Source organism: Sminthopsis crassicaudata, chromosome 5 (assembly GCF_048593235.1).
Source record: "Sminthopsis crassicaudata isolate SCR6 chromosome 5, ASM4859323v1, whole genome shotgun sequence".
Lineage (NCBI taxonomy): Eukaryota > Metazoa > Chordata > Mammalia > Dasyuromorphia > Dasyuridae > Sminthopsis > Sminthopsis crassicaudata.
In genome coordinates, this window is record NC_133621.1 from 189,094,528 (window position 1) to 189,115,313 (window position 20,786).

The 20,786-nt window shown below is 37.7% G+C and overlaps 1 protein-coding gene across 4 annotated transcripts in view; it reads left to right on the forward strand.

Annotated features, from left to right (window-relative positions):
- The first annotated feature begins 11,000 nt into the window (after window positions 1–11,000).
- Window positions 11,001–20,786, forward strand: part of GRIN2B (glutamate ionotropic receptor NMDA type subunit 2B) — a 640,262-nt gene continuing 630,476 nt past the window's right edge. For 2 of the 4 annotated variants that reach the window (XM_074269120.1, XM_074269123.1), the window contains exons 1-2: window positions 11,001–11,106; window positions 12,878–13,316. The gene's annotated coding sequence lies outside the window, so the exon portion shown is untranslated. Of the gene's footprint in view, window positions 11,107–11,466; window positions 11,913–12,181; window positions 12,278–12,877; window positions 13,317–20,786 lie in introns of those variants that run through there. The other 2 variants (XM_074269121.1, XM_074269122.1) reach the window with 2 other exon arrangements.

A 20,786-nucleotide genomic window follows, 5' to 3' on the forward strand; every position in this document is an offset into this window, starting at 1 on the left:
AAACAAAAACAAACTAAAGCCACATGACTAAGAAAGAAAAGCAAGAGCAGCTATGGTAGATGGAATAATATAAATGATATACCTATATCTATTGGCATGGCATCTAAATACCTAAAAAAAGATAACTGAAATGGGTGGTGAAGGAGAACAGACATCAAAATTATAATTGTTTTTTTCCTTATTTTAATATTTTATTTAAACAATTTAAACAATTTTTTTTAACATTCATTTAAAATTTTTCCAGCTTCAATTTTTTCCCTTCCTCTCTTCCGTTCCTTCCGTGAGACTGTGGGACAGAAAGCAACCTGATATAAATTATACATGTATAATCATTCTCTCATATCCATAATTTTGTACAAGATATTCAAACAAAAATGAAAAATAGTATGCATTAATCTGTACTCAGACTCCCTCAATTCCTTCTCTGAAGGCAGATAGCATTTTACATCACGAGTCCTTTGGTATTGTCTGGGAGCGTTGTTTTACTGAGTAAAGCTAAGTCATTCACAGTTGTTCTTCATATAGTATTGCTGTTATTCTTTATAAGATTCTCCTGGTTCTGCTCATTTTACCCTACATCAGTTTGTGCAACTTTCAGTTTTTCTGAAATCATCCTGCATATCATTTTTATAGCACAAAAGTATTCCATTACAATTATATATTACAACTTCTTTAGTCACTCCCCACTTGATGCATATCCCCTTAATTTCTAATTCTTTGCCACTACAAAAAAGCTACTCTAAATATGTTTGCACAGATTGGTTCTTTCCTTTTTTAAAAGTCTCTTTTGGATAAAGAGATATCTAGTAGTGATATTGCTAGATCAAAAGGCATGCACAATTTTATAATTCTTTGGGCATAATTCCAAACTGCTTCAGAATGGTTGGATGGGGGAGGATTTTGGGAAGATGGCAGAGTAGGTCAATAAATTTCAAACTTTCCAGATTCTCCCCATGAACAGAACAAATTTGTGCCTCAGGGCAAATACATACTAGTAAAAAAAAGACTTGGGACAAAATAGGGGCCCTTTTGGGACAAACTGAAAAAGACTCCTGGATAGGGATTAGCCTTCTGTGAAGTGCAAACACCTCCAAGTTAGCTCCATAGAAACAGCCAATGAGTTTTGGTTAGCTGGGTATGGCAGCAGACTCATTCCAAACCACAGCAACTTTCACCTCTGAGCTAGCATGGAGAGTTGGGGGTCTGAGTCCTGGGAGACTGAGGAAATCCCAGGCCCAGCTGCTGAGATATGGCCCTGGGCAAGAAAGAACAAGCATACTGGATGATTGCAGAATCAGTGGGGCAGAGATGCTGCTGGCTGTGGGTACCCTAAAGGAGAGTAGAGATTTTGCTTTGGTCAGAGGATGAAGTGAAGCTAGAAACACCATCCCCCACCCCAGGATCAGAGGTGCTTACACTAATATCTCTCATTAAAAAAAGAAAGAGTAGGGTACAGTGGAAAGAGCATCAGCCCTGAAGTCTGGAGGACCTCAGTTCAAATCTGGCCTCAGACAATTAACACTTTCTAGCTCTGTGACACTGGGCAAGTCACTTAACCCCACTTAACCCCAATTGCCTCAGAAAAAAAGAAAAAGGTGGTAAAGAAGAAAGAACCCAACCATAGAAACTTACTATGGAAATAGGGAAGACTGGGGTTCATCTTCAGAGTAGGACAGTGAAGTGAAAAAAGCTACTTCTGTTCCAAACAATAATATTAAATGGTTACTTGTCCAAAAGAATTTATAGAAGAACTCAAAAAAGACTTTAAAAACCAAATGAAAGAGATTGAGGAAAAACTAAAAAACAAACAAAAAACCCATACAAAAACCCAAGAAGATTATGAAAAAAAGTTAACCAGAATGGTTGGATCAGTTCACCACTTCACAAGAGTGCATCAGTACCAGGTTTCCCATATCCTCATCAACATTGATAATGTCCCTTTTCTTTCATATTACCAATCTGATAAAGTATGAAGTGGTTCCTCAGAGTTGCTAAACAACAACGGTTAGCAATTTTGATGTGGCCCATTAAGACTTAGACAAATCTAACAAAAATATAAATAAGTAAGAAGTTAAATGTCTGGGAGAAGAAGCCAAGATGGTAGAATAGCAGGAAATTCCTCTTTCCCCCGTGCTTTAAAACCCATCTAGAAAATGTATCAGAATTTGTCCTGATTGGAAAATATATAAAATTGCTGAAAGTAATCTTTCCAACCCAGGTCACTATAAGGAGGAAGAGAGAGAGAAAGAGAGATTTTGGCAATGGGATTTGGTTGAGGATATCATGGCAAAAATAGTAGCATAAGAAGAAACTGTACAGGGTAAAAAGTAGGCTTAGACCCTTTATAGATGTACCTAAAATTGTGGAGCATGCATGAACAGGTGCCAACTGGCAGCTCTATCACTTACCACCCATTTCTGGTTCACAAATCTAGGGCAGACTAAGGAAGGGACTTATGTCCTGGGAGAATGTTCTTGGGAGAGGTATGGTCACAGGTATAGTGTGCTGAGCAAGAAAAGCAAGCAGCAGCTTTGTCACATTCCAAGACTGGAGTGGGATCTGATTTCCACTGGAGTGGGATCCGATTTCCAGCTTCCAGCAAAGTCCAAAGACTGAAGAGAAATAACCACCGCAGGAATCACAGACTAAAGGGATCTCTATAATTCTGTCATTTTGAATTACAAGAATTTTTGAGCTGGGTGATAGTAACTAATTCCACCAGCAATCTACTGGAATTCCAACTAGGGGCAAGCCCACTGGCTTGGGGCTCACTGGTCCACAGACCTGAATCTAGGTCAGCAATTTGCAGAACTCAAACCAAAGGAGCACTGATCCGACCCTAATCAGAACACTTTGAGTTCACTGAAAGTTTGAATATTCCATCTTGAGCTTTTTCTGAGATCTGAAGTAATATAATGTGCAGTGCCCACATGCAACCAGCAGCAGCACCAACACAGACTTTCCCTTCAGAAATATATAAAGGCTGACAAAGATTAAAGTCAGGATGAAGGCCAAAAGAATGAGCAAATAAAAAAAAAATCCCACCAGGAAAAGTTATTATGGAGATCACAGAGACATTCAAGGGACAAATCTAGGAGAAGAGTGACTCCTAAAGAGATATAAGAAAAGACTTTAAGCATTCTTGATGAATAGACCAGGGATATATAGACACTTTGAAGCCTAAACATAGGAGTTAAGAGAAACATAAAGATGTGAACATGAATAAACACATATAAGGGACTAAACAAGGACAAATAATTTATATTCTGATATGGAGAGATGATACTGTTTTCCCTAAGAAATCATCATCAAGATATCAAAGAAGGAGTTTAATTAAACAGAGGGCTTGGGGGGTAGTTTTATTATATCTTAATAATTTTAAAAGAGAGGCAACTAGATGGCGAAGTGAATAGAGCACTGGCCCTGGAATCAGGAAGACCTGAGTTCATATTTGGCCTCATACATTTAATACTTCTTAGCTGTGTGACCCTGGGCAACTCATTTAACTCCAATTATCTCATTAAAAATAATATAAAAAAAGAAGAGATAAGGTGGGAGAAATAAAGATAGGAAAAACTGTCTTATGTAAACTGAATACACAAGTAGAAATCTATGCAAATAAGAAGGAAGGAAGGGTTGGGGGAACTCTACCCTCATCTTAACTGGAATGAACATATAGATGGATATAGAAATATATTCATCATAGAAAAAGGAGACAAAGAGGGAAAAGGGTGGTAATTTGAAAATATGTATAGTAGCTATTTTTGTTGGGGCAAAGAATTGGAAAATAAAAATTGGAAAATATACTGTTAATAGGGAATGGTTAAACAAATTATAGCATGTAAATCTGATGGAATATTACTGTTCTATAAGAAAGGATGAATGAAGCAGATTCAGAGAAATATGGGATTTTTAATGAAATAATATGTAGTGAAGTGAACAGACAGGTACAAATTGTATAAATTATACAATGGCAACAATATTGTGAAGAATTTGAAATATTGAGGAATTCTGATTAGCCTAATAAATAGTTATAGTTTCAGAGAACTCAAGATGAAATATGCTATATACCTTCACATAGAGAGTTGAAAGTCTTAGGTGTATAATGAAGCTTCCCCTAACCTCTTCAGTGTGGCGAGGAATGAAACTTGTTTTGCTTGTCTCTACATGTTTGTAACAAGTTTTGTTTGTTTCTAAAATTTTTTTTCTTTCTTTCTCAATTGACTAGAGAGGGAAATGGAATGGGGAGGAGAGAAGGTAATTATTTGATGATTGAAAATTTTAAAAATAAAAGAGTTAAAATATGTGAACAGAATTTTAAATGTTGTATATCAGAAATCTCTGCTGATAGTTAAATGTAAAATGTAAAATATATTTTTCTTACCTTTCATGGCACCTTTACAAAAATTAAGCATGCTTAAAAGAGCAGATTATTAAACACCTCTATTACTGACCACAACATGATAGAAATTATAAATAATAAGAAAAATTTAAAAAGATGCACATAATTGAATTTGAAATAATGTAATCCTAAAAATATCTGTGTCAAAGAACAAATTAATCAATTAGTTACCTTTATTAAGAACCTGTTCTGAGTTAGGCACTGGGATACACACTAGGGATACAAAGAAAGGCAAAACACCGTCTCTCCTTTCAAGGAACTCAAAGTCTAATGGGAATAACGTTGTAAAACAGATATATACAAATAGGTTAGATTGGAAATAAATTGGAGATAATTGTACAGGGCAGGATGCTAAAATGGCCAACTGTTACTGCAAATAACTGGGAAAAAATTATTGTAGAAGTGACACTTTAGTTGAGGCTTGAAGAAAGCCAGGAGGAGGTAGAGAGTTCCAGCTATGAGGGACAGACAGCAAAAACTGAGTGCAGCGATAGTATGATGAGGAGGAGAAGTGAGGAGGCCAGTGTCACTGTTTCAGAGTATGTGAGGTGTGTGTATAGGGTATAAGTTATAAGAGATCTGAAAAAGGGGAAGACATGGTTTATGAAGGGTTTTAAAAACCAGAGGATTTTATATTTGATTCTGGAGGCAAAATAGAACTTCTAGAGCTGACCAAGTAGAAATAGGAGGAGGGTTGACATGATCAGACTTATACTTTAGGAAGATCATTTTAATATTCGATGAAGTCGCATACAGGAATAATTTTTTTTATCAAAATGTAGTAACCTTTCCAAAATTATATCCTGAACTTCTACTCCAATTGGTAAGATTAGTTCCCAGAAAGGCAACTACTTCTCAGTGTTCTCAGGGATAACCAGAGTGGCTGGTATTTTTGATGCTATTTACCAATAAGCCTCCAGTGGGATGCTTCCCATTAACATCAATCAATCAGACTTCATTTATCTTTCTTCAGCAAGATATTTATTAATATGGGATAGTAAAAATAATTATATATAATTTCTCTTTTCCTCCTCCCTCCAAGAAGTCCATAGGAAGAGTGGACTCAAATTTAAAATATAATGGTGATGAGGTCCATATATATTATATATATGTGGATAAGTTGTGATTAATGACTGTTATTGTCAAGTTCTTTTCTCCCTTCATAGAATTTCCATGAAGTTCTTTTTAGTAATAACTTTTTATTGGGCTCTGAAAGTCTGCACTTCTCTGTGGTGTAAGGGATAATGCTGCCTGAAAATGTCTCTTTTTTTAGGTGGTTTATTTTTGTATATATTTTATTCCATGTTCACAAATATTTGTTCTCAATATGTCTCCCTCTCTTCTTTAATGGATATGTTGACTCTACTGATCCAATCTACTGGCCATTTGTGTGTCCCATTATGTTCACTCCTTTGCCTCTTGTTGCCTTGTGCTATAGACTGAAAGATCTACCTTTTCTTTTCTTTCTTTCTTTCTTTTTTTTTTTTTTTTTTCCTGAAGCTGGGGTTAAGTGACTTGCCCAGAGTCACACAGCTAGGAAGTCAGATCAGATTTGAACTCCGGTCCTCCTGAATTCAGGGCTGGTGCTCTATCCACTGCGCCACCTCGCTGCCCCAAGATCTACCTTTTCAAAGTGCTTCCAAGTATGGAATTCTTGACTAGACTGCCCCGAATGAGGAACCAGTCATTCCCTTCCTCACATTATTTTAAGCCGAAAGGGGCATGTTTCCTTCTTGGGAACTAAGGGCCATGGTTCCCATGACCAATTATACTGAGCTTTTCTTGACCCAAATAAAGGAGAGTTTGAAACTGATGATGGGATCATGTGATATAAATCCTGTTTACAGATTTTAGAAACTTAATCATATTAGTTGATTGATTTAAGTGGAGCAGTCAAATCTTTTCCCTTACAAAAGAAAATGATAACAATGAGACAGTATATCAAAATTGGTATGATTAAGACAAGGTAGTTTATAGGGAAAAAATTTTATCTCCAAACTATTTCATCCACAAAAGATCAAAGCAACAGGACAGCTGTAAACAACAGACTATATTAACAACAACAATAACAGCTGCAGCAAAAAACTACATAGTTACATATATGCTGAAAAAGCTTTTTTGACAAAATGCAACATTTACTAATATTAGACTCATGTGAATAAATGGTCCATCCTTTCTTTAATATGGTAATAGTACCTTTCAAAAACTAAGAACTAGCCTTAGCTATGATGGAGAAATTCTAGAGATTTTTCAGTAATTTTAGGGATAAGTCAAATATATCCAAGGTCACTACTATTTTTAATATAGTTCTAGAAATGCTAGCTAGATATAGTAATAAGACAAGAAAAATTAGTGTGTAAGCATAGATAAGAGGAAACATAATATCTTTATTCGCAGTTGATGTGATGATTTACTTAGAGGACCTAAAGATTCAACTAAAAATGAACTAAACCAATAACTTCAATAAAGTAGGCAAAATATAAAATAAATCTATAATGGCACTTATTATACATTACTACTCTCCAAAACAAGCAAACAAAAAACAACCAATACCCAAAATAAAAACAAAAAAGAAACCAAGTAGGAAGAGAGAGATCAACAAAAAAGTAGATAGAAAAGATAAGATCTCCATCCCCACCTCCCATGCTATGAGTTCATAGACACATTATGATCAGGTAATGCAATAGAGCTTGCTACTGTTGCTGTTTTCTCCCCTTCCCATTTGTCAGATGAGCAAACTTGGGTCCAGAGAAAGGAAAGAGTCACTGAAGATCATGCTGGTAAGAAATGACAGCTATTTCTACTGACTCCAAACTGTATCTCTCCTATATAATATTCTCTTCCATATTGCTATTTATTAGTATCTCATCCCCTCAGCAGTATTTCAATTTGCTAATCAATGGACTAAGATCTCATATTTAGAGTACTTAAACAGTTGTTAGTGTTTTGTCATTTAGTCATTTTTCAATCATACCTGAATCTTTGTGACCCCATCTAAGATTCTCTTGACAGAGATACTAAAGTGATTTGCCATTTCCTTCCCCAGCTCATTTTACAGGTGGGGAAAACTGAGACATGGGTTAAGTGACTTGCTCAAGGTTACAAAGCTAGTAAGTAGCTGAAGTCAGATTTGGAGTCAGGTGCTCTTGACTCCAGAGCCAGCACTCTATCCACTGTCTTATCCTAGCTACCTTAAGTTTATGTTTAGAGATAATCTAAAAACTGTGATTCTTAGCACTATCTGTTTCTCCTTTTGCAATTCCATCACTGTCACCCTGGAAGCTGATAGGGTCCACAGGATTGAAGTCTATCTCAAATTTTTTTTTTGTTTCTTGGGTCACCGTGGCCAAAGAATTCCTTTCCTAGTGGCCAATATAATGGCAGTGAAAGTCCCAATAGTTAGGCAGGTTGGTCCTTGGAGAGTAGTTTCAGTGTACTTTGATTAATGTACTCAAAACATTTTCCTCTATGGTTGTTAATAGAGTATACGATCAATTCATAGCCTCTGAGAAACTTTTGTGCAGCTAGTTAGTACAATGCTGGACCTGGAGTCTGAAAATCCTGAGTTCAACTCTGGCTTCAGATACTTAGGAACTTTATGACTCTGGACCAACCTCTCTCTGCCTCAGTTTCTTCAAATATGATGGAGATAAAATAATAATATCTATCACTCACAGTTGCTACAAGGATTGACTGAGTTATTTATAAATTTATTTATAAATATATAAATATAGATTTATAAATCTATAAAATCTGTAAAAAACACAGTGCCTGAGACATAGTAGGCAATTAAAAGTAGGCTAGACTTCTGATTCCTTCAGTTTGTTAATATGTAAAATAGCCATAACTATAGCACCTACTTCTTAAAGTTGTTGTGAAGATAAAATGAGATAATATTTGCAAAGCTCTTTGCAAATATTAAAATACTATATAAATGTTAGCTGTTTTTGCTCATTTCTGTTCTTTTTATGAACCCAGAGTCGTTGCCATGCCATAACGAGGTACCAAAAGGAAACTATTAGTTCATTGGTTTTTTACCTTGCTTTGATTCTTAGGTGGAACTGTGGAGACATCTGAAATTTCTTTATCTCTGGTATATAATTCCTATTTGGGAAATGTTTGAGAGGCCATGAGGATCCCAGAAAATGTATAATCCTTTATCTTGTTGGTCAAATAACCCAGAAGTCCAGAGGAAGACTTTGTAGGAAGTCAAAAGAGGATCTATCAATGCATTTATTTAATATCTCAAGTTTAATGCCTATGCAGAAGTTATCTACTGACTCGAGTTAAATTCTATGTAATTGAGAAAATAAGTCATACTGTTTTGAAAGTGATTTGAAACATTAAAAATAGTATATATTGTAATATATTTATGAATCAATATTTAGTATTTATTTTTATACCACTTTGAAGCTAGACATAGAATGAAAATATCATATTTACTTGTTCTGAAGACTAGTTTTGATATCATAGTGTTATTGAAGGCACCTTTGGGTCTTTTAAGGCTGTCTGGAAAAGCTCTAGCTCCCAGTTGTCTATATAACGTAACTTAAGTCTGAAGAGGATCATAGGGGACAGTTTTTTTTTAAGTCATAGAAATTCATGAAAATAATTTACTAAATATTTTACTAAAAAGGCATCAATTATATATCAGTCATAAGAACAGAGAATCATAAATCTCAACTTGGAAAGGACACTAGATCCATTTGGCCAAATCCTCCTCATTTAGATGAGGGAAATGAAGTGGTTGTCACTTGCCCTAAATCCCACAGAGAGTAAGTTTCACAAGACCTGATTTGAATTCTGAATCCACCAAGAATGACCCATAATGAATCACTTTGTCCATTTGAGTTTCACTCTTTTAATTTATGACAATGAGATATTGTAATGTAGTGTTGGGTTTTTAAGTCCTGAGTTCAAATTTTCATTGCCTTTTTCTACTTGCATCATTTTAATAAGTCAGTTAGCTTCTCTTGGCCCAAGTTTCCTTATGTGTAAAATGTAGGTTTTGGACTAGATGAAATCTCAGGTTTCTTCCAGCTGTAAATCTATAATCCTATGAGCCTTGTTTTGTTAGTTTCTTTACAGGGCTATTATGAGGATCAAATAAGAAGATGTGCATATTGCTCTATACAATGTAAGCTATTATTAGTGATACTAAGAATTTACTAAGAGGTTTCCATATTATCAGCGTATCAGAAAAGTGCCTCAGAAGCTATATTCCATATACTTCTTATTACTTCTTAGTACTAGTATTTCTTAGTATTTAGTACACATTACTTCTTAGTAAATTTCTAAGTGTTATAAGGTCTATTTTTTTCTTTTTTCCTAAATAGTATTTTTTTTTAAAATTCAAATAAAGATTGTTTCCAACATTCGTCATGGAAAGATTTTGTGTTCCAAAAGTTTTCCTTCCCTCCCTTCTTTCTCCCTTCTCCAAGAAAGCAGCAATCTAATATATGTCAAACATGTACAATTCTTTTTGAAATATTTCCATTGGTCATATTGTATAAAAAAAATCGGACCAAAAGGAAAAAAATCATGAGAAAGAAAAAGCAAACAAAAAAGTATGAAGATACTGTGCTCTAATCCACATTCAGTCTCTATTGTTCTCTCTGGATGCAGATGGCATTTTCCTTCCGGAGTGTATTAGAATTACCTGGAATCATTGAATTGCTAAGAGAGCCACATCCATCACATTTGACCATCACATAGTCTTTGCTGTTACTGTATCTCCTGGTACTGCTCACTTCCCTCAGCATCAGTTCATGTAAGTAAGTATCTCCAGGCTTTTCTGAAATCAACCTGCTTGCTCATCGTTTCTTACAGAACAATAACATTCCATTTCATTAATATATCATAATTTATTCAGCCATTCCCCAACTGATGAGCATCCACTCAGTTTCCACTTCCTTGCCAGTTACAAAACCGCTACTACACTCATTTTTGTAGGTACCCACGTGGTCCTTTCTGATCTCTTTGGGATGCAGACCCAATAGCGCTGGATCAAAAGATGTGCACAGTTTTATCGCCCAAAGGGCGTGATTTAATGGTAAACTAAAAAAAGGGTAAAGGGGCCGTAACATCAGTTTCAAAAATTCTTTAGTGGACAGCTCTGCTCGAGCGTTTTCTGTGAACACTTTGTTGGGTCAAAACAGCATTTATCCAAAATTAAACGTTTAAAAATCCCTGTTGAAAACAAAGCCCCTTTAAATCCAAACCAGAAATCTGAGCTTCTGAGGAAGTGTTTCCCTCTCCAGAGCCTGAGTCCTAAGATTGCTCTGAGGAGCGAACTCTGTAAACTGAGTGAAGCCGGGCGAAAGGAGACCCAGCTCCTCTCACCTACCTACTTCCTGGCTCTCCTCTTCTGAGAGTGTGTGTGCAGAATCCAGCATCCCAGGCTTGAATTTCATCTTGCTGCCAGAAGGAGGCGCCACGGGCCCGGGTTAAGCTCTGCCCCTCCTTCTCTCTCGTCCCCCCGCCCCCACCAGTCTCTTGCCTTCCCGCTTCCCTGGTACATGACGTTGGAAGCTGCCTCAGCCAGAGTCTTAGCCATAGGAGTGAAGGAGTGGAGGGGTTTGGGGGTGGGGGGTGGGGTGGGGGTGTCTCCAAGGAGGAGACACGCACAGACATACACCGAGAGAAGAGATTTCTTTTCTAGCTTCGTGGGTTCCCCGCCCCAAGAGCCTCTGTGTGTGTGAGAGGTAGGGGTGTGTATGTATGTGTATGTATGTATGTGTGCATGTGTGTATGTGTGTGTGCATGTGTGTTTTATGTTTTTGAGTATGAATCAAGCCCAAATGTATCTTCCTCCCCCACCTCCTTTTTGGCTATAACTACCCCGTCCCTCACTCTTCCTTCTTGTCTTGCTCTTCTTTTCTGTTGCTCTGCAAAGCCCCTTCCCACCCCCACCCCACCCCCACCCCTAGGATCGCCAATTGGAATCTGTCTTTTCCTCTCCTACTCCCCCCTCCTTTTTTTTTTTTTTTTAAGAGAAAGGAAGGTTTCTGGGGTTCTCCACCTCCCCCCACCCCAATCACTTCCTTTGGTTTCTTCACCTCCAGGAAATCACTGGAATTGGTATCTCCAAAGGGGCTGTCTGTGTTATTGCCATTGATCGTTATCGATTGTGATCAATAAGCGGCATCTCTTCCGAACCCCTTGGCTCTGGGATTTGCAAAGAAGAGTCTTCAACTTCCTAACGTCGGAGGTGGATTTTTTAAAAAGAATCCTGCTTTACAGGAAAGGAGAACCCTAAACGCCCCCTTCCTCCATCCCTCCATCCCTCCATCCCTCCATCCCTCCATCCCTCCATCCCTCCATCCATCCATCCATCCATCCATCCATCCATCCATCCATCCATCCATCCATCCATCCATCCACCTCCTCCTCCTCCTCTCCTCCTCCTCTTTCTTCTCCTCCTCCTCTTTCACAACCCCCCCCCCCCCCTTGCTGGCCACCCCACCCCAGGGAATTCGGAGTCGTTGCAACGCGGGCGCTCGGCGGATAGGTCAGTATTTGCCGGGAGTCCCTTGCCCAGGCTTTAACGCTGTATGTGTGGCCGGCAAGGAAGGAGGGTCAGGTGCAGGAAACTCGGGAACCAGGCGGGTATCAGAGAAAGCCTTTAAATGGGATGCAAACTTGGCTTTTTAGGTGGAGTGTGTGTGTGTGTGTGTGTGTGTGTGTGTGTGTGTGTGTGTGTGTGTGTGTTGTGTGTGGTTTTTCTTTGGGCTGGAGGTGAGGGTGGGAGATGCTTTTAAATCCCACCCCCCGGCCCCCCCCCGCCCCCGCCCGGGAGCTGAGAGGGATGTCAGCGGGTGGCAGAGGCTACAGCCACGCGCTGCGATTATTGTCTGTCCAATCGACACGTTGCAGGTGAAACACAGTGGTCCGCACATCAGCACCACTGGCTTGCGTGAGTGTGTGTGTGTGTGTGTGTGTCGTGTGCGCGCGCGCGCGCCTGTGTGTGCTTGTCTATGTGTGTGTGTCAGTGTGCCCCTTTCAAGAAATGCAAAATGTACATTCTGTGCACAGTCAAAACCGATTCCACACAGCGGGGTGGGAGGAGGCGCTGCTGTTGGAGGCACAGGGAAGAGAGAGACAGACATGTCAGCAGCAATGCAGAATGGTGAGTGGGAGCCGCACTTGCTAGCGAGTTAAAGTGTGTATTGTGTTTCTGCGTGTGTGAGTGTGTGGTGCTATGTCGGGGCTCACGCTCGCTCATTCAGATTTGGGTTTCTACCTCCCATCCATGCCTGTCCCGGGAATATAGCGTAGACCTTCCCTGAATTATTTATAGACCTGTGCCAGCTGTTTTTCAATTCTTCTCGTGTGCACTCTGTTGAGAAATGCGGGTTTTCTTTCCCCCCTTTTCTTCCTAAAACGACTTGATATCTTTTTTTGGGGGATGCAATTCTGTCATCATCCCTGGTACGCTCTCTAATAAAATACTGACCCCCTCTTTTCCCTCCTTAGGGAGGGGATGCGTTGGAAATAATCATGCTCCACAGAGGAACAGATCGGACCTGCAGCTTCTCGAAACAGAGCCTTCTCCTCTAAAGCTCCAGAAAACCCAAAGCATAATTATTAGAAGAATCTTTAATTTTTTTAAAATCCAGTCCCTAACCTCATATGGAAATGGAATAATTATTCTGGATTCTGCATTGGGAAAACCTCTTCTTTCGCTGCATTACCCTTGAATGGAATCATTTTTTTCTTTGAATTTGCATCACCTCAAGCCAGAAGATTAACCCACCCCCCCACAATTTCCCAGCTAAATTGGATTTTAAATTCTCTTTCATTTCTCCCTTATCTTTCTTATGTGGATATGCAAGCAAGAAGAGGAGACTGGATACTCCCAACATGTTCACTCCCTTAATCTGTCCGTATAGAGGTTCTACTTCTACAAACCAAGGTAGAGAAATTTCTTTCTATTTTTTCTTCATCTAGTGGAAATCACTCTTTGTTCATCTTTCTCTCTAAATTCTTCTAGTGTTTTTTTTTTTCCCAGAGAGGGCAGAACATGACTTACTTAAAAGGATATATATAAAATAGGGACAATGGAATAATGCTGGTTTTGTTAAAAAAAATAGAGAAAAAAATCATACTGCTTCCTTGTCTCATCAAACAGGTTTATTTAATTTTTGGGGGGTGGTGGTGGAAACTGAGGTGGAGAGGAGAGGAAGGAACTTGATGGCTGAAGGGTGTGTACAGACAAGGCAGAGAGACCTGTGTGATTTTTGAGGTAAATGGCATTTGATTCATTCATAGGTTAATCTGTGTTTTTAGGGGATATAGGAAATCAAACATTCTTTCCTTTTTTTTAGCTTTGTCTCCTTTGCCACCTCCATGCTTCCGTCTTTGCCTCTTCTCCATGCCCTTCTTCAAAAATAAAAAATGACTGTTAAGGATGATTTTGGTTGTTGAACTAAAATCCACCTGCTGTTTATTTAGACACTGGACTAACCCTGGGCTTGGAGATGCTGGGAAGCCTATTGCAGAGGGTCTGGTCAAGGTGGGAGAATAGATTGGTCCCAAGAACACACTTTGGAAGGTTGCTTCTTAGACAGGTGAAAATGATAATTATGGGAAGAAATGAATTCAGAAAATATTTTGTTCTTAATTTATATTTTATATGCTATTATTTTTGGCTCCTTCTGTCTACACATCTATTTATACACACACATCCCCCAAGCAAACTGTTACTTCCACACTCCTGCAAAATGGCTATGTTGCAGAGTTCTAAAATGCTGTGCATGTGTGAGGGGTGCATAATTTGACACGTGAGTCTTTGTGTTAAACAAAGGGATGTGTGATCTATGTGCCTTATGCCCTCAAAATAGAATAAAGCTTTTAATTATTATGTTCCTCTATTCAATTTTAAAAAGAAGATAGTGTTCTTCTAGTTACTGTGTATTATATTCATATATGTAAAGAAAGAAATGAGGAACACTTGCTTCATCTCTCCTTAGCTAGTCACTAATGAAATGCAAGACTGAATTCCAAAGGAAATCAGGTTGCCCATAGAGTGAAGGATCATGTTGTGATAAATAGGGTAGGTGCTTCTTTCTTGGGTCTTCAGGTCGTCCAACCCTAAACTTAAAAAATGTCAAAACTCTGAGATTCAGTATTTGATAGAGAACCTTAAATAATAATAACTGCTTAGTATTGTCCTCTCATAGCAATATGAGTTTTAATTCTTTAACATCATTGATATTTTCAAGAAGTTCCATCTAACCCTTTTCTTTGACATAATTTATACCATACTTTGGAATAGAGCAAGAAGCAGTTGAAGGCCTTGCAGATGCTTAAAACTAAATTATTGAAAATATTTTAATTATTTAAGGTGATAAATCTGTGTCTAAATAAACCAAAGGCATTTAATGATCTTATAGTTAGTTTTCCTCATTACAGGAGATGTGGAAGCAGAGGCTGGATGACCATTGTGAGAAATGGAAGGGAATTCCTTTTTAGGCATAGGTTGGACTAGATGACTTTTGAGGTCCCTTCTAACTCTGTGATTCCGTGAAGAGGAGGTAGCAATTTCTTATTTTCCACAGAGGGAGAAGTAAGAGGATGGCTATGATCCATTTTTTTCATGCTTTAATATTTTTGAATTTTTAGTACTTAGGCTATCAAGCACCCTTTTGTTTCCAGGGAGAGGTAGGATTCCACTTTGAGCCATGTTCTCACTCAATCTGTAAACAGCGAAGTTTATCCAGCAATTAGCTATTCTCTTAGGAACATCTGTATTATTTTACATCCTTCTTCTCATTTGGAGTATGAGGATTTTTTTCCCCTGCAGAAATTATGATTTGGGTGAGAATGACATATTGTGTGCCAAGACTGTATAAACAAAATGAATGGACATAGATAGCTTTCTTTGCATCTTCCTTGGTGCTTCGCTTTATATCCTACCAATAGTAGGCACTCACTTTGTTGATGATGTCATTGATGATGATAAAGATACTTTACTGCAGAGGGAATCAAGAACAGATATAGGGTTATAGAATTAGATCTGGAAGAAATATTAAAGAGTCTTTGGATTCACTTTCCTCATCTGTAAAATGAGGAGGTTGGATGAAGCGAGTGCCTCAGGTCTAGATCTAGGTCTTGTAGTCAAAAGTCTTCATTTTATGAAGAAGAAGAAATATACCAAGGGAAGGGAAGTCATTTGGCCAAAGTCATGAGTAGAAAGTGCTAGATCAGGGCTTTAATACCCAGGTCATTCAAGCTCCAAATCTTTAACTCTTTTGAGTTTCTCTATTTTTTAAAGGTGCATTGCATATCCCTCCTGCCCCAAAAGAAATAAATGCTTATAGGTATCACCAGTTGACCTAAATAATAGGCAATGGAGAAAGAAGAAAAAGGTAGGAGTTGAGGGAGGAGAGAACAAGAAAAGAGATGGTCATCTAATTCCATTTGGAGAGTGGGTTCGTGACTAAATGCTGAGAATTTGCTTCCACATTAGCTAAGTGGCCCTGGAATCAAACAGGTTGCTGATACCTTTTCTTCAGTCTAAAAACATTTTGGAGAAACTGGTGAGAAGCAGGTGTTTGGCTTCACGCCAAGAAGCTTTCTGTGAGACTGTGACTCAGTGAGGTTCTGTGATGTTTGGTGACATTGTTCTCTTCATTTCTCCTGACAGCACCAGGTGATGACTGGGCTCAGTTTTGGGCTCAGTTTCTCCTGTCAGCCCCCTTTATAATATGGGTTACATGAGGAGGAAATGGGGCTAGTGGTTAAAATTAATTTTATTTGGGAAGCCACCATGATGTGAATTTAAAACAAATTTATAGGAAATTAAGCCTTTCTTCCTTCTTGGTATGTTTCCCTATGACACAGAGCAAGGGAAGCCTTTATTTTCCTTTTACTTTGTAGTAAATGAATATCATGGTAGCTTCCAAGTTAAAATTATTTTTTACTTTTTCTTCATGAAAATCTTCCAGGGAAAGCTGGATTAGGAATTTCAAGGAAAAGGAGTAACTCCAATGACCTTCTTTGTCTCCCAGGTGTAGCACAGTGTGATGGAAGTCTGAACACCAAAGCATATACCTGATTGATTGATAGACATCGAGAGGTGAAGAGAAGGACTTAGTATATTCTTTTTTTTCACATTTCAACTTTCTTCTTGGCTCTCTTAATAGGAAATCTTCATTTGATGATTCTTTAGCATTTCATTTTGGGTAGTTATGATGGGGGTGCAACACTTGTTTCATTTGAATTACATTAAATGTGGAGGTCTCTCTCAATAATTTCTATGGTTTATACTCTTGTGCAGGTTTCCCCTGAGAATTTGGTTCATTTTTATCTGAACTGAGTTTCTCTGGAAAACATTAGAATTTAACATGTGGACCTTGAGCTTATCTGTATTCAGACATGATATATAGCATGAGTTTTACTGAAAACCCCCACCCCTAGAGATTTTTAGAAATTTCTTTCTTTTAGTAAAATAAAAATTTGGTTTCTGTCACCATTATCAAAGAACTGATAGTAGTACTAGATCTATGATAGTGTGACAGAAAGTGTAGAATAGACTCAAAAGTGAGCTCCTTGCCTGTCAGTAAAACTTTCTGCTTTTGTCTGAAGTATATTATCTCTTTCCTTAGGAGGATCCAACCAACCTTTCTTCTTATTTTATACCCATCTCATGGTGCCGTTGAAGGGACAGATTTGGGTTACTTCCCAGTGAACCTGGTTCTGTGCTGTCTTGTTGCTTCTTCCCTGTTTGGGCTCCATAGACAGGATAACCTATCCCAATATCTAAATGAGGCTGGGCATTTCTATCTCTTACCTAGCCATATTCTACCCCTCCCCCACCTCTTTTATTGAGATTCCATCTATCCTTCATTTTTGGTGCTGGACCCTGATTGCATATAATTCCCCACAGAGGCTTCCCATGAAAGTCTTTCTCCAGAATCTCTCTATCTCTCCTCAGGATCTGTCTCTGTCTCTATTTCTGTATTTCTCTTTCTGTCTACTTCTGTCTCCATCTCTTTGCCTTTCTGACTCTATCTCTGTATCTCTCTCTTTCCCTCCATATGTATCTGCTTCATGGAGAATCTCATCCCTTTTAAAAAACCAAATAAGTCTATTAATGTATTATCAACTCAGTGATCTTCACTGCTAGCTGTCAAAACAAAGGCCATAGCAATGAAGCAGGTAGAATCCAGGAGAGGGAGAATTTGCACCTTGTTCTGGAGATAGAGGGCTCACTTCCTCTGAGCATGTCTGCTATATGGATGAAGAAGAAAGAAAGTAAAGGAAAAATCAGAAAAAAAGAAGGAAGAAGAAATAAAAATGAATAAAACGAGTTCCTATTAGCATTGTTTGGTGTTGCTTGGTTTTCTTTCAGATTGGGAACGGTGACTTCTGATGGAACGATAGCAGCTTCCTTGATATTTCCTTATCCCAGGAGGATGGTTATTTGAGAGAGTCACTGACCTCCTACCTTACTCACTCTTCCATCTGTGCTTTTCCCACCACGCCCTCACCCAAATCATTTTATTGGGATCCTTCTAGGACTTTAGCTCTTAAACTCACATGCAGATAGCTATGTATAGAAAGAGAAAATCATCAGGGCAGTGATTGGAGAGAAGAATTGTCACCAAAAAGTTGATCCAGCTACTGTCTGTTAGCTTACTTGCAAAGTGTGCTTTTAACCCTTCAGCAGGGAGAAAGTCTTGGTTTTCTTATATTTTCCAACTCCATGGGATTCGATTTTGATACGTCACTGAGTATTAGAATTGATCTTAAGTTCTCAGGGGCTATTTTAGTGGTGTACACGCTTTGGAAGTTCTTACCTATGAAGCTGGAAAGGCTTTGATACAGGCTGAGTGACAGTCTACAATCTGTTGTTAAAGGAACAATCTAGCTGCATTTTAGGGGGTTCATAGCCAGAATGGCCAGAGGGTGACAAATTTTTCTGCCAAAGCATCTCATAAAGACACTCACATGCAACTTGTAAATGAGTCACAATTTGTGTCAGTTGACTGAATGCTCATGTCATCTAACCTACAGGTCTTTGAAATTTTGAAGTAAAAAAAAAAGGGCAAGAAGACAGGTGCTTTTGCTAATAAAGAATAAAGCTAGATAGATATGTAAATAGCTAGCTGGTTAGTATATTTGGTAAGGACTTACTACATGTCAGATACTGTGTACCATGCTGATTGCTGGAGATTCAATTCCAGGCATGCAAAAGAAGGAGCTGACCTTCTAATGGAAAAGACAATGTATAAAGGTCAACTAGAAGCTTCCTTTTTAAGAAAGAGGGAATTTTTATCTTAAAAAGGGGGTAATGGGAGGAAGGAAAGTAAAAAAAGGAAACATACATGATTACTGTATTATATGTATATTAAAAGAAATAGTTGTATACAATAGATTTACAGTTTCATATGCAATCATCTTCTTTATTATATTATGTTATGGAAATGCTTATTTTATTCTATAAACTAAAAATTAAATAAATAAAAAATTTAAAAAAGGTTTGGAGAGTCTTATTAATAAAGCAATATATAAAGGCCCTGGCTGAAGTATAGTTGTGTGTAATAAGATCATAAAAGAGATTGAACTTATGGAAGGAGGGAAAAAGAGGGAGGATGTGGGCTGACATACATAAATAACTGCAGTGGCTAGATGACTGAGTAAACTGGCATAGTCTTCTTATGCATGAGGGGCCAAATTGATAAAGTAATAATTATATTATGTAATATAATCTTATCAATATTGGACATTTGAGTGTAATTAATCATCTTGGTCTCTGCTACCATCATCAAAAAGCACACAGGTAAGAGAGGGATTAGATCCATGTTGTCATTGTTTTAAGGAACCCTTTACCAAGGCAGCTTAACACCTTTTGTACCATTTATAGTCTTAGTTGACTAAAGTACTGAATGTTAAGGGAGTTTACCAGGCTCACATAACTAGTAGGTGAGCTTTTACCACAAGTTTCCTTGACTTTGAGGCCATCTCTATCCCAGAAATCTCAAACATGTAGCCTGTGGACTTCATATAACATACAGCACTAACAAATGTAATCAGAATCAGATTAAAAAAGTAACTGGGAAATAGTTGACAAAGTTAACAAAAAGATAATAAAGCATAGCGACAGCTAGAAGACTAAGTGAATAGAACTTTGGGTATGCAACCAGAAGAATTTAATAGCTGTATGATTCTGGGCAAGTCATTTAACCCCATTTGCCTCAATTTTCTCATCCCTCAAATGACCTGGAGAAGGAAATGGGAAACTACTCTAGTTTTTTTTGGCCAAGAAAACTCCAAAAGGGATTACAAAAAGTCATAGTTAGTAGAAGTGCCTGAACAACAATGATGACAACAACAATGTTAATATGAGATTTTCTAAGTCAATTTGTGTTTGCAAGGATCTATATAAAAGTCTAGTGGGCTCCTGTTTCTGAGTTTGATACTGCTACACCATCTTATTGAAGGACATGTAGGTGCTATATTTGAAAGGATCTCTAAGTGTTTCTAGATGTGAACACTTTTTGGGTGGCTGTAAGTAAATATAAAAAAAAAGAATTTTTGAATGAATGTTTTACATTTTCAATGTTTTCAAAAGAAAGTCCTCAAGAAGAGAATATTCACTTGTAACTGGGAGCTTAAAGAGTAAAGAAAGTAATAATAGGATAGTTGAGCAAATATAATTAAGATGCTTATGAGTTTTATTTCTATACCCCTGATTGCTAACCATGACATGGACTGTATGCTCATTGTGCATTTAAAGTTATAAAGTAGATAACAATGTGTTGTCTATTAGTATGTTCTTTTTCTCTATCTCCATCTTTGGACAGTGATAAACTCAAAGTAAAATTACAGAGAGTTGATTTTAATTTTAGAAAATTGTTCTTGATTGGAAAGGAGTTTCAAAGTTTCATTTTGGAAGGGATCACAGACAATAAGAGCTGAAAGTCTCCTTAGACTAGAGCTAAAAGTGACACATCAGATGCCACATAGATAGTAGAAGAGCTGTAAGTACAACCAAAAAATCCTGTAACTCCTAATTCAGAAATCTTGCCACTTACTTTCATGCATAATGATTTATAGTTTTGTGGTTATGCTACTCCCTCCAAATAGAAAGATCACAGTTTCTCTGTAACTTAGTAGATGGTTTTGGAGGTGTAATTATAGATAACTAGCATTTCAAAGCTAACATCTATATGGTATTTACTATATGCCAAGTACTGTGTTAAGAGCTTTACATTTATTTATCTCATTTAATCTTTACTACAATCCTAGCAGGTAGATGCTATTATATCCCAATTTTACAGATGAAGAAACTGAAGCAAACAGAAATGACTTATGCAGGACTACACTGCTCCTAAGTGACTGAGGCTGTATTGAACTCAGATTTTCCTGATTCCTAGTT